Raw genomic sequence first — 12,353 nt, forward strand, 5'->3', positions numbered from 1 at the left:
GCATCATCCACGTATGACTCAGCTAAGTCCTTGTGCACATGCGTGAACCCTGTCATCTGTATATCATCTGTATATGATGTAGCCACACCAACCCCCTGTGTGCATGCACTAGGCAGCTTTTAAAAGCTGGATGTGCCATCTTTCTCTCTCTGCACACTGACTTCCTCAGGCCTATACACGCCCCTTTATTAAACTCCTAAGCAGGTTTGTTGTGTGTTCCGTGTTTCCTTCTCACTCGCGCCAGGCAATTTCAATTATTATTCTTACTTGCAAAGCCACTGACATCCACTGGTAGGTTTAAACAGAAGTGGGTGTGGGGAGCCCAGGGAGGATGAAGAAGCCCTGGAAGATCACTCTGCAGTCGTGCAGTACAGTCAGGACAAACCCAGGCAGCTCTAGAGGACAGCATGGCCCTTGACCTTCCTCCAGTCATATTTCTAAACACAGCATCAAGAGTCCCAGGGCCTAGGGGAGATGGGGAGAGAAAAGGTAGAAGGGAAGGAGGGGGGACTTGGGGAAACAGGAGGATCGGGATAAAGGAAGGTTGGATAGGGGAGCACGGAACCACAATTCTTAGTTAAGGGACCCACTTTAGGGTGGGCAGGAGACTTGACTCTAGAGGGGCTCCCAGGTGCCCAAGCTGAGGTCCCCAGTTAGTTCCCTGGCAGCTGAGGATAGGGAACCTGAAATGACCCTACCCTAGAGCAATACTGACGAATATATTGCATATCATCCTAGAACTCGCATCTGGCGATGGATGGAGATAGAGACAGAGACCCACACTGGAGCACTGGACTGAGCTCCCAAGGTCCCAATGAGGAACAGAAAGAGTGAGAACATGAGCAAAGATGTCGGGACCACGAGGAGTGCACCCACCCACTGAGACAGTGGAGATGATCTACTGGGAGCTCACCAAGGCCAGCTGGACTGTTACCAGAAAAAGCATGGGATAAAACTGGACTCTCGGAACATGGCAAACAATGAGGGCTGATGAGACGCCAAGGACATTGGCACGCAGTTTTGATCCTACGCAGTGTGCTGGCTTGGTGGGAGCCTAGCCAGTCTGGATGTTCACCTTCCTAGATATGGATGGAGGGGGGAGGACCTAGGACTTACCACAGGGCAGGGAACCCTGACAGCTCTTTGGACTGGAAAGGGAAGGGGAGAGGAGTGGGGGGAAGGGGAGAGGGGTGGGAGGAGGGGGAGAAGAGTGGGAGGAGGGGGAGAAGAGTGGGAGGAGGGGGAGGGAAATGGGAGGCTGGTGGGAGGAGGTGGAAATTTGTTATTTTTTTCTTTTCTTTATCCTCCTTTTATCAATAAAAAAAAATATTTCTCAAAAAAAAAAAAAAAAGAGTCCCAGGGCCAACAGAGAATGCCCACACCCATCCCAAGTTTCTTTTTCTTGTTCAACATTTAGAGAGCTAAGAAACAGGAAATTCTCTGCCCCCAGTGTGGAGGCCCGAAAATGTGAGCTTATTTCCACGTTGACCAAAGGTCAGAGAGTTGGGATTTACCTCTAGTTCCTTCGAGGTTTTTGTGCTTCTACCTCAAACAAAGGTCCCACCAAGAAGAGTACTGCTCTCAAGGTTATCATCAACAGGTGTGGCTAATAGCCAGACCTTGTGCTCCAGGAATAGAGAAGTAAATTGTTCCTACCTCAAACAAGAGTCTAAGGATCCTACTAAGTTCCAGTTCCCTTTATGGAGATAACTTGGGAGTGGTTTGCCTACAGAGTGTTTTGGTCTCATGGGCGAGCTTAACTTGTTTTGTTCTAGCAAAAGAATGTAGTCCGTGACCTTCAATTGGTGTGTTCGTTTCCTTGTACCACTGTTGTGGAGTCTTTTGTCTTTCTCCTACCTTTTGGTATCAGGGGTATTTCAAGCAGTTGGAAATTAAATGCGGGTGAATTTTCAGTACTCACTGGAACTCCCTCCCAATACTGTCCTATATGTTTCTGCTTTATTATTTTCATTCGCGTCTTCATATTCTTTACTATATTTCTAAATTCCCACACCTCTACCCTGATGAGAGGTATTTTTGTCGAGGCTGGTCCCAGACACCCCAGTACCATTGTGGGCCTCCTCTTCTTCTGTCCTTCCCAGGATGGCCCATGGCACTGAGGATACAGCATGTGGACAAGAAGTAGCTATGTGTAAAGAATACAAAGCTTGTATTTAAGTATGGGCTGGAATGTTTGCCCTCAGGATTACGAGACCCTTAAAGCGAGTAAGATAGGAAATCAAGTAGGAAGAGGAAAGGAACGAGTCGAAGGTGAGAATTGGCCCTTTCCTTATCACTCGCAAGGGCTTGAGTAGGCTTCCTATGGAATTCATGCAGAAATGCAATACTCATTGACTGACAAGGAGGCAGAGACCATCGAAGGGCTGAGGCCCTTGTGAGGTGATTTTGGGGTTGGATAAGACAAGGGAAAGCCTCATGATTCTAGTGGCTTTGTAAGAAGTAGAGAGACCAGAGAAATCTGTTGTCACCTGACACCTTGGTGCCATGGCTGGGCTCTCACAGTATAAAAACCATCACCAGGTGTGGACCTTTAACCTCAGACTAGAGCTATAAACCAAAATAAACCTCCTTGTTTCATGAACTAACCAGTGTGTGGTAGTGTGTTATTAGCAATGAAAGTGAGCTGAAACTCATTTCACCATGGAACTTCCAAGGTCCAAAGATTCCAAACTCAAATTTGGCCTTCAAGTTGTTCTTGAAGCATAGTTTTTCAAGATGGGAGGACAAACACTTTGCATTTGTATCTCTGTTAGTTTGGTGTGATCTTTTTATTTTATTTTTATTTTTTTAAATATTTATTCATTATGTATACAGTATTCTATCTGTGTGTATGTCTGCAGGCCAGAAGAGGGTACCAGACCCCATTACAGATGGTTGTGAGCCACCATGTGGTTGCTGGAAATTGAACTCAGGACCTTTGGAAGAGCAGGCAATGCTCTTAACCTCTGAGCCATCTCTCCAGCCCCCTGTGATCTTTTTAAATAGACAGAGCAGGGGGCTAGCTCAGTGGTAGTACATGTGTTGTTCTTTTTTAAAAATGCTGCAAGATCCCCGCGGCAGTAGGCAGCAGAAATGGCTGCCGGTCATAGAGCCAGGCCATGTGGCGGCAGACAGTGGGCCCTGGGAGCAGCCAGTCCCAGGCAGAGACGGCTGCTGGTCTCAGAGCAGTGGTGGCGGGCCATGTGGCAGCAGGCAGTGGGCCCCAGGCAGAGATGGCTGCTGGTCCCTGAGCAATGGCTGGTTCCAGGCAGGGAGACACATGGCAGGCGGGCAGAAGACAGAAACATGGATAGACACGACATGCAGGGTGAGGTTGAATGTTTATTCAGGGGGTTATGGAGGAGGAAGGGTGAGGGGGGGACAGAGAGAGAGGGAGAGAGAGAGAGAGAGAGAGAGAGAGAGAGAGAGAGAGAGAGAGAAGAGGAGAAAGAGAGAAGGAGGAAAAAGAGACAGAAAAGGGGGGAAGCAGAGAAGTGGGGAGAGAGGCAGAAACGAAGCTGCCTCTCCAAGAGGAAGATGGAAAAGAGAGAGAGCTCAATTTGGAAGCTGAAGATCAGCCTGCCTCAGCGGATGGGGAGGGGAATGGGTGTGGCTTGTCTCTTAAAGGGACCAAAACCATAACAACATGTACTTAACTTATCCCAGAGATAGATGACAGAGATAAACAGATATACAGACAAATGATTGACAGACAGATAGAAGGGTAGGTGGATGGATGGACAGACAGATCCTCCACTTGTGCAGATGGCCAGCCTACCGGCTGTCACAAACTCTGTAAAACTAGCTTCAGTTGCCCCTGTAAGATAGACATTATCTCTGTCGCCACTCCTATCTTCTCCAGAATAGATTCTCTGATAACCCAGCTCCTTTTCAGCAGGTCATGACACTTGAAAGGTTTTTCTAATTAGCAAAGTCTATGGTGTGTGTCTGCATCTCACCTGCAAAGGGAGCTGGAGAAATGAGAGCATGACTTTTGGATTTGATGGTGCAAAGCAAGCTGAGACCATTTCTCAAACATCAAGAAGGTGAAGTCTGTGGGCAGTGAGAAAGAGGGATGTCTCGACCGTCTGCTCTGTGACTATCCAACACTGGTGTACATCTCAGAGTTAAAAACAACATAGTATCAGCTTTGCTTCACTTAGAACCTTAGTAACTAACACGGCTGTCCTGGTTAGCTCAGGTTATCATTAAGACACACATACACACCATAGACAGGGCAACTTAAACCATAGAAATTTATTTTATCACAATGTTAGAGATTGAAAACCCAATATCATGGTACCAGTGTGGTCAGTTTCTGATGAGGGGTCTTTTCCTAACCACTTTAGAACCTTCTCATTCCTGTGTGTATGTGTGTGTGTGTACATGGGTGTGTGTACGTGTGTGTACATGTGTGTGTGTGTATGTAGCAGAGAGAGAATATTTTCTTAAAGGCACACATTGGCTTACTGTTCCCATCTCTATGACTTCATTTAACTCTATTTTTGTTTGTGTGTTTGTTTTGGAGACAGGGTCTCATGTGCTCAAGCTCACCCCAAACTCACTATATAGCTGAGGATGGCCTTGAACTCCTAATCCTCCTGTCTCTACCTCTTGAATGGAGCCAACTAAGGTCCTGTCTATAGATATGGTGGCACTGAGAATAAGTCTCCATCATATGAATTCAGAGTGGGCATATTCAGTCTACGACAATCTCCATCTCTAAGACCTCAGGGTGACGTTCCTTCCTCCTCTAGCTTTCTTGTGATCTCTCTGTTCTGCAACCACCAAACTGCCTCTGATTGACAGGATAGACCGAGTAATGCTAAGCTGACAAGTGCGCCCAAATCTGCGCACTTTAACACAACAAAATTCTATTCCCACACAAACACCAAGCCACTCTGGGTCCAGGCAAGCACTTAGCACAGCTGGGCTCCATGTGGCAGCGCCACATGCCAGCCGCTTTGATCTTTCTCACACCCCTTCAACACCACATGTTCCCATGAACAGTTGAGAAAGACAGCAAGAGAGAACATTTTCTTGAATGTTTTGATCACAAGTGACACACACCACTTTTGCTCACATGTTTTTTTAGCAGAAGTGGGTCACATGACCGCACTTAATGTCAAGAGAGCAACCCCAAGGAAAGAACTAAGTCAGAATCTTGGTGGGAGTAATAATACTACCATAAAACGCCACATTCAAGAATGGAACAAAGCGGGGTTAAAAGCGGGTGAGGGAACTCAAACAAGTATAAGCACAGAGAGGGGAAAAACTGAGTAAAAAAGATAGATAGGATGTGGTGGCACACCTCTTTAATCCCAGCACTCAGGAAGCAGAGGCAGGATAGCTGTGAGTTCAAGGACAGCCTGGTCTACACAGTGAGTTCCAGCTCAGCCAAAACTACATAGTGAGACCCTGTCTTTTTAAAAAAGGAAAGCTCTCTATAGTCATGAGTTCTGAAACCCTTCCTAGGGTTTAGTAGGTGTTTGTTTCTTTCTTTTTATATTCATAAGAACTGGCCACGGACACTTTACACACTACTGAGTTCATGGGCCAAGACACTGCCATGGTCACAGCCTATAGGTGTATCCTATAAGTGTATCCTATTACCAGTAGGATAGAACGCCCAGGGGACACCTCTTTGAGGTGATGCCTAAAAGAAGAGTCAGTCGTGAAAGAGAAGGGGCTGGCTGGTGTGGCTGGGGCCTAGAAGACAGGGAAGGGAGGGTAATAAAATGAGGAGGGACTAGGAGGCCAGAGTCACATGACCTGATGACCTGTGACTTTGCAGGTTACAGGAAGGAATGAAGGTTTGATTTTAAGTACTCTGAGAGATTGAAGCCAAGGAGTAACATGACCATGTTTAAAGTTTTAAAAGACCCCATTGGTGGCCTGGAAAATGGATAATATAGGAGAGAGAGGGAGACAGTCAAGAGTCACAGCCTGAATGGAGTTGATACTGGCCTATCCCAGGAGGGAGCAATTGGAAGAGAGTAGGGATGCTAAACATACATATGAAATGGAGCAACAGGTTAAGAACAGAGGTTCTATTTATGAAGCATGAAGGAAACGGAAAACCCAGGATAACAGGCTTCAGGCCTGAGCAATTGGCAGGATGGTGGTGACATTCTCAGAGACCGGTGCCTGGGAAAGGGGACAAACTGGGAGGAATGTGTTGAGAATCTAGATGTTGGTTTTGGAATTAGACATCTGTCAGAATGCCAATTAAAAAAAACCAACCAAATAGGCAGTTGGCTCCACAGCCTGGAAGCCAGACATGGATCTATGTTTCCCTGGCTCGTCCATCTGTTTCTTCCTCTGGAGTGGGCTAAGGGTACGGGTCTCTTACTCTTTCATTGTCTCTGCAGTCTGCACAGCTTCTTCAGTCCCCTGTCCTAAGCCCACCTCTGCCTCCAGCCTTTCCCTTTCAGGGCAGCTGCAGTACTGAACGCAGGGCTTTCTTAAAAGCCCAAAGTCCAGGCACTTGTTTTCCAGCCTAGCCTCTGGGACTGTGCACTGGAGTTGGGTTAGCCATCCCGACTCCACCCCCAGGAATCTGACCAGAAATAGCTCTCTCAGTCCCCAGCCCCTGCAGTCTTTCTTGCCTCCACCGCCACTGCCACCACCTCTGCCGTCGCCTCCACCACCACCACCACCGCCGCTCTGCGCTCCTTACCTACACTGGGAGAACCACAATCCCTTTGTCTCTCTGGAGTCTTGGGGCTTGCTGTTGTGCTGGCTCAACCTCTCTAGCCGGTCTTCCCAGGGCCCCACTCATTCTCAAGCTCCCTCCATCACGGGCCTCCCCTGTTTCTCTCTAGTCCTCCAGAACTCCACATCTCTGACTGCGTGGGTCACTTCTACTTGGTTTTCAGGGGCCCCAGTTTCCTGCATTTCTCCCAAGCAAGCTCAGTAGAAGCCCAGGCACCCCGGGGCTGTGCTAACGGAGGAAGGCATTAAAAAACAAACCCAGACATGACATTACTTCAAGTTCCAGAGGGTTGGAAACAGGGAAGGGGGGCTGTGTTGTTGCTCAAGACTTTGCCCCTCCTTGTGTTCCAGCTCTTCTGGAACTCTGGCAATGTTCCACCAACTCCAGGCCTACAGGGCCAAGCTCTGCCCCTGGGTCTGAGCCACGACCCTCTAGACATGATCAGATTTGGGGTATCATGGGAAGTGAAATGGACCCCTCCCCAAGGTCAGGGAATTTCAGAAGCTGAGTCATTTGGTCTCCTGCTCATTTCCAGTTCTTTCTGGAATATTACATCCTCATGTTTTCGGCCAGAGCCCTGGTTCTGACTTGGAAGTTAGCCATTCACTAGACTCCCTCCGCAGGCCTCAAAGTTGAGATCTCAAGCCAGTCCTATGTCCTCCTTGCCCTGGGCATATAACGTCCCCTGCAGGTCCTGTGAAGCTGAGCCCCGCAGAGGGATAACATGAAAAAGCATCCTCAGAATCTTTGGTCAAGAGACACAAGCCAGGCACGGAAAAACAAATCCCACTAATCCTCACTCAGTTATGAAACTGTAGGTCAGTCTTGAAGAGGGTCAGAATGTCCTCTGTAATACCAACACTTACAAGCTGAGGCAAGGGACTGGGGAGATGGCTTAGCCGTTAACAGCACTGGCTGCTCTTTCAGAGGACCAGGGTTCAATTCCCAGCATGCACATGGCAGCTCACAACTGTCTGTTGCTTAGTTCTAGGGGATCTGATACCATCACACCAATGCACATAAAATAAAGTTAAATCAACTAGAAATAAAAAGGAAAGTAAGGAAAGAAAAAAGAAATGTACCACTACTCCCATTCCTGGCTTTCTTTTGAAGGAGGAAAAAGAGGCGGAAGAGGAGAAGGAGGAAGAAGAAGTAGTAGAAGTTCTGCAAGAGGACGAAGCTTTGAGCTACTCTGGGCTACACAGTGAGTACAGGCCAGCCTGGGCTACACAGTGAGTACAGGCCAGCCTGGGCTACACAGTGAGTACAGGCCAGCCTGGGCTACACAGTGAGTACAGGTCAGCCTGGGCTACACAGTGAGTACAGGTCAGCCTGGGCTACACAGTGAGTACAGGCCAGCCTGGGCTACACAGTGAGTACAGGTCAGCCTGGGCTACACAGTGAGTACAGGTCAGCCTGGGCTACACAGTGAGTACAGGTCAGCCTGGGCTACACAGTGAGTACAGGCCAGCCTGGGATACACAGTGAGTACAGGCCAGCCTGGGATACAAAGGGAGACATCATCTAAAACACAAACAAACAGAATCTTGCAATGGTGGATGCTAGGGATGGGGAAGGAGAGTAGGAAGAAATCAGGAAGGTTATTGAGGGACTGGTAAGGGTGCTTGGAAGATGGGGAGAGCAGAAGAAGGGGGATGGACACGTATTCGGTGTATAGTTTACAATACAGACTTAAGCAGGAATGCACACAATTGCACACACAATCACACAGAGACAACTGTATCGTCACAATACAGACTTAAACAGACATGCACACACAATCACACAGAGACAACTGTATCGTCACAATACAGACTTAAACAGACATGTACACAATTGCACACACAATCATAGAGACAACTGTATTGTCACAATACAGACTTAAACAGACATGCACACAATTGCACACACAATCATACAGATACAACTGTATAGTCACAATACAGACTTAAACAGACATGCACACACAATCACACAGAGACAACTGTATCGTCACAATACAGACTTAAACAGACATGTACACAATTGCACACACAATCATAGAGACAACTGTATTGTCACAATACAGACTTAAACAGACATGCACACAATTGCACACACAATCATACAGATACAACTGTATAGTCACAATACAGACTTAAACAGACATGCACACACAATCACACAGAGACAACTGTATAGTCACAATACAGACTTAAACAGACATGCACACATTGCACACACAATCATACAGATACAACTGTATAGTCACAATACAGACTTAAACAGACACGCACACAATCATACAGATACAACTGTATCGTCACAATACAGACTTAAACAGACATGCACACACAATCACACAGAGACAACTGTATCGTCACAATATAGACTTAAACAGACATGTACACAATTGCACACACAATCATACAGAGACAACTGTATAGTCACAATACAGACTTAAACAGACACGCACACAATCATACAGATACAACTGTATCGTCACAATACAGACTTAAACAGACATGCACACACAATCATACAGAGACAACTGTATCGTCCCAATACAGACTTAGACACGCACACACAATCATACAGAGACAACTGTATCGTCACAATACAGACTTAAACAGACACGCACACAATCATACAGATACAACTGTATCGTCACAATACAGACTTAAACAGACATGCACACACAATCATACAGAGACAACTGTATCGTCACAATACAGACTTAGACACGCACACACAATCATACAGAGACAACTGTATCGTCACAATACAGACTTAAACAGACACGCACACACAATCGTACAAAGACAATTTTATTTTCCCAGGAGAACTATTTGGAGAAATGCTTTCGGAAACCACTTGGAAAGCACAGTGATATACTGACTTATTAAAAAGGGGTGATCTAATGGAAATTTTTGCTCAGTTCTAGATTTATTGTTTTGTTCTGTACTAGAGTGGCTTTATGTTTGGAACAATGTAGACAAGAATTGAAATAGAGTTGGAGGGATGACTCAGCAGTTAAGAGCACTGGCTGCTCTTCTGGAGGTTAGGAGTTCAATTCCCAGCACCCACATGGTGGCTCACAGCTGGTATAGGAGGTTCTGTCTATGTGTTGTTTTCATTGGTTGAATAAAGAAACTGTCTTGGCCTTTTGATAGGGCAGCACTTAGGTAGGCGGAGTAGACAGAACTGAATGCTGGGAAGAAGGGCAGAAAGAGAGCCGCCATAGAGATGCTGGGTCAGACATGCTGAATCTTTCCCGGTAAGCCATGACCTCGTGGTCACAGACAGATTAATAGAAATGGGTTGAATCAAGATATGAGAGTTAGCCAATAAGAGGTTAGAACTAATGGGCCAGGCTGTGTTTAAATGAATACAGTCTCTGTGTGATTGTTTCAGATGTAAGCTAGGAGGGCGGCCAGGACTAAAAGCAGGCCCTCTCATACAACACACAACCATCTATAATTGTAGTCCCATGAGATTTGATGCCCTCTCCTATTGTCATGTGTACATGCAGACAAAAACCCATATATAGTACATAAATAAATGAATCTTTTTAAAAAATTAAAATAGAGAGGCTGAAGAGATGTCTCAGAGGTTAAAAGCACTTACTCCTCTTACAGAGGACCCTGGTTTTTGTCACAGCATCTACATGGTGGCTCACAGCCATCTATAACTCCATTTCTGAGGGTTCTGATACCCTTTTCTGGCCTCCATGGGCACTGTATGCAAGTGGTGTACATATATACATGAAGCAAAACACTCATACACATAAAATAAAAAATAAATCCTTTCTAAAAGAGAATTGGGGCAGAGGTTATTGTTTGTCTGGACTTTGAGACAGGGTCTCACATAAGCCAGCCTGACCTGGGCCTCACTATGTAGTGGAGGATGAACTTGAACTCCCAGACCTCTGGCTTCTCCAGATCCCTGGCTTGTGTGGTGGAAGAGATCAAAACCAGGGCTTCACGTGTGCTAGGAAAGAGCTAGGATAGTGATATGTAAAAGGACAAACTTGAGTCAAGGGCACAGTGATATGCAGTTCCAAGCCCTCAGGAAACAGAGACAAGAGGAATGCAGAAAGTTTGTCAAGTCATGTAACAAAATCTGTTAGATCTATTAACAGATTGTCTTCAGGAGTGGAGAGATGGCTTTGGTTAAGAGCATGTACTACTCTTGCAAAGGACCTGTGTTCACGCTCAACACCCAGGTCAGGTGACTCATAAACAAACGCCTATAACTACAGCTCCGGGGGATCTGGTATATTCTCTGGGTTCCACAGGCACCCACACACACACACACATTCATGCGCACACACATGCACACCCTCATACACATGCATACACACACACAATTTTTAAAAAATAAAATTTTAGGTGGGGTGGGGGAAGATGGCCTTTAGCCCTGATTGGATCCAGATGAAACAGGCAAGCATAGGAAATAATTTAGTAACCTAGGCCTCCATTTGGGTTATTCGGCATCCCTACTTCTTGTGATAATGAACTTGGCAGCTTAGCTCCTTTACATCCTGCACTATACACATGCACCTCTCTGGAAACAATGCCCCTAGCCACTTCAGGATACCCTCGGAGTTCCACCTGTACACCTCCATCTCTGAACAATAGAGTAGATTTCTCAGATTCTGGTGATAATCAAATTTAGACCTTTCTATTCATTCAAATGTATCCCCAATGTACCCAGTTTGAAGATAGAAAGACTGATTCAGTCTTAATTAATTTGAGTAGCATGTGAAATAAGTCAAAATGTTGTCTTCAGGTAAATGCAGGGAGGATACCCTATTGTATATTGAATACCCTCCAATGTATAATCATGTGGATGTCCACATGATTAAAGTTAGAGCATTATGAAAATGGTCCTGTGTAGTAGGAAAATTATAGGACAATCTATCAGTAACAAAAGAAAAGCACCCCTACTATACCCCTTGTGACCAAACTCCTCCTCTTTAACCCCACGAAAAGAAGCCCCAAATAAGAATTGGGGCCCTTAGGCTGGGGAGATGGCTCAGGAGTTAAGAACACTGGCTGCTTTTCCATAGGACCCAGGTTCAATTCCTAGCACCCACATGGCAGTTGATAACTGTCTATAATTCTGCTTCCATGGATCCAACACATACATGCAGGCAAAAATACCAATAAACGTGAAATAAAAATAAATTAAAAGAAAAAGAATTAGGGCCCTTGAGAGTCTTCATTCATGTGGCTGGATACTCTCATACAGGGTATTCTGATCTTTTTTACTTCTTTGAATAGTTTCCTTGCTACTTGTTGTATAAACTTGAGTGAGCTTCTATTTTCAATTCTTTGGATAAGAAGCCAAGGGCCTGGAAAGGCCCAGCCAGACCCTGACCATCAGTAATGTGGGGATGCAAGTGTTCTTATGTCTGCATCTTCCCTCCATCCTTCCCTTCATTCTTTCTGTGTGGGGGGTCTTATTCTTACCATAGGACATTCTTGTCCTTTCCGGCCGTTCCAGCAGCAGCAAACATGGCCGCTAAACACCTCGGGGCTAAGGGGTTATTTTAGATCTGTTTTTACTATTTTGTAGTTGTGTATACATGGAGTTATGGATACACGGTTGGATGTCCTCAGAGGTCAGAGGTGATGGATCCCCTGGAGCTGGAGCT

Source organism: Microtus pennsylvanicus, chromosome 3 (genome assembly GCF_037038515.1).
Source record: "Microtus pennsylvanicus isolate mMicPen1 chromosome 3, mMicPen1.hap1, whole genome shotgun sequence".
NCBI classification, from domain to species: domain Eukaryota; kingdom Metazoa; phylum Chordata; class Mammalia; order Rodentia; family Cricetidae; genus Microtus; species Microtus pennsylvanicus.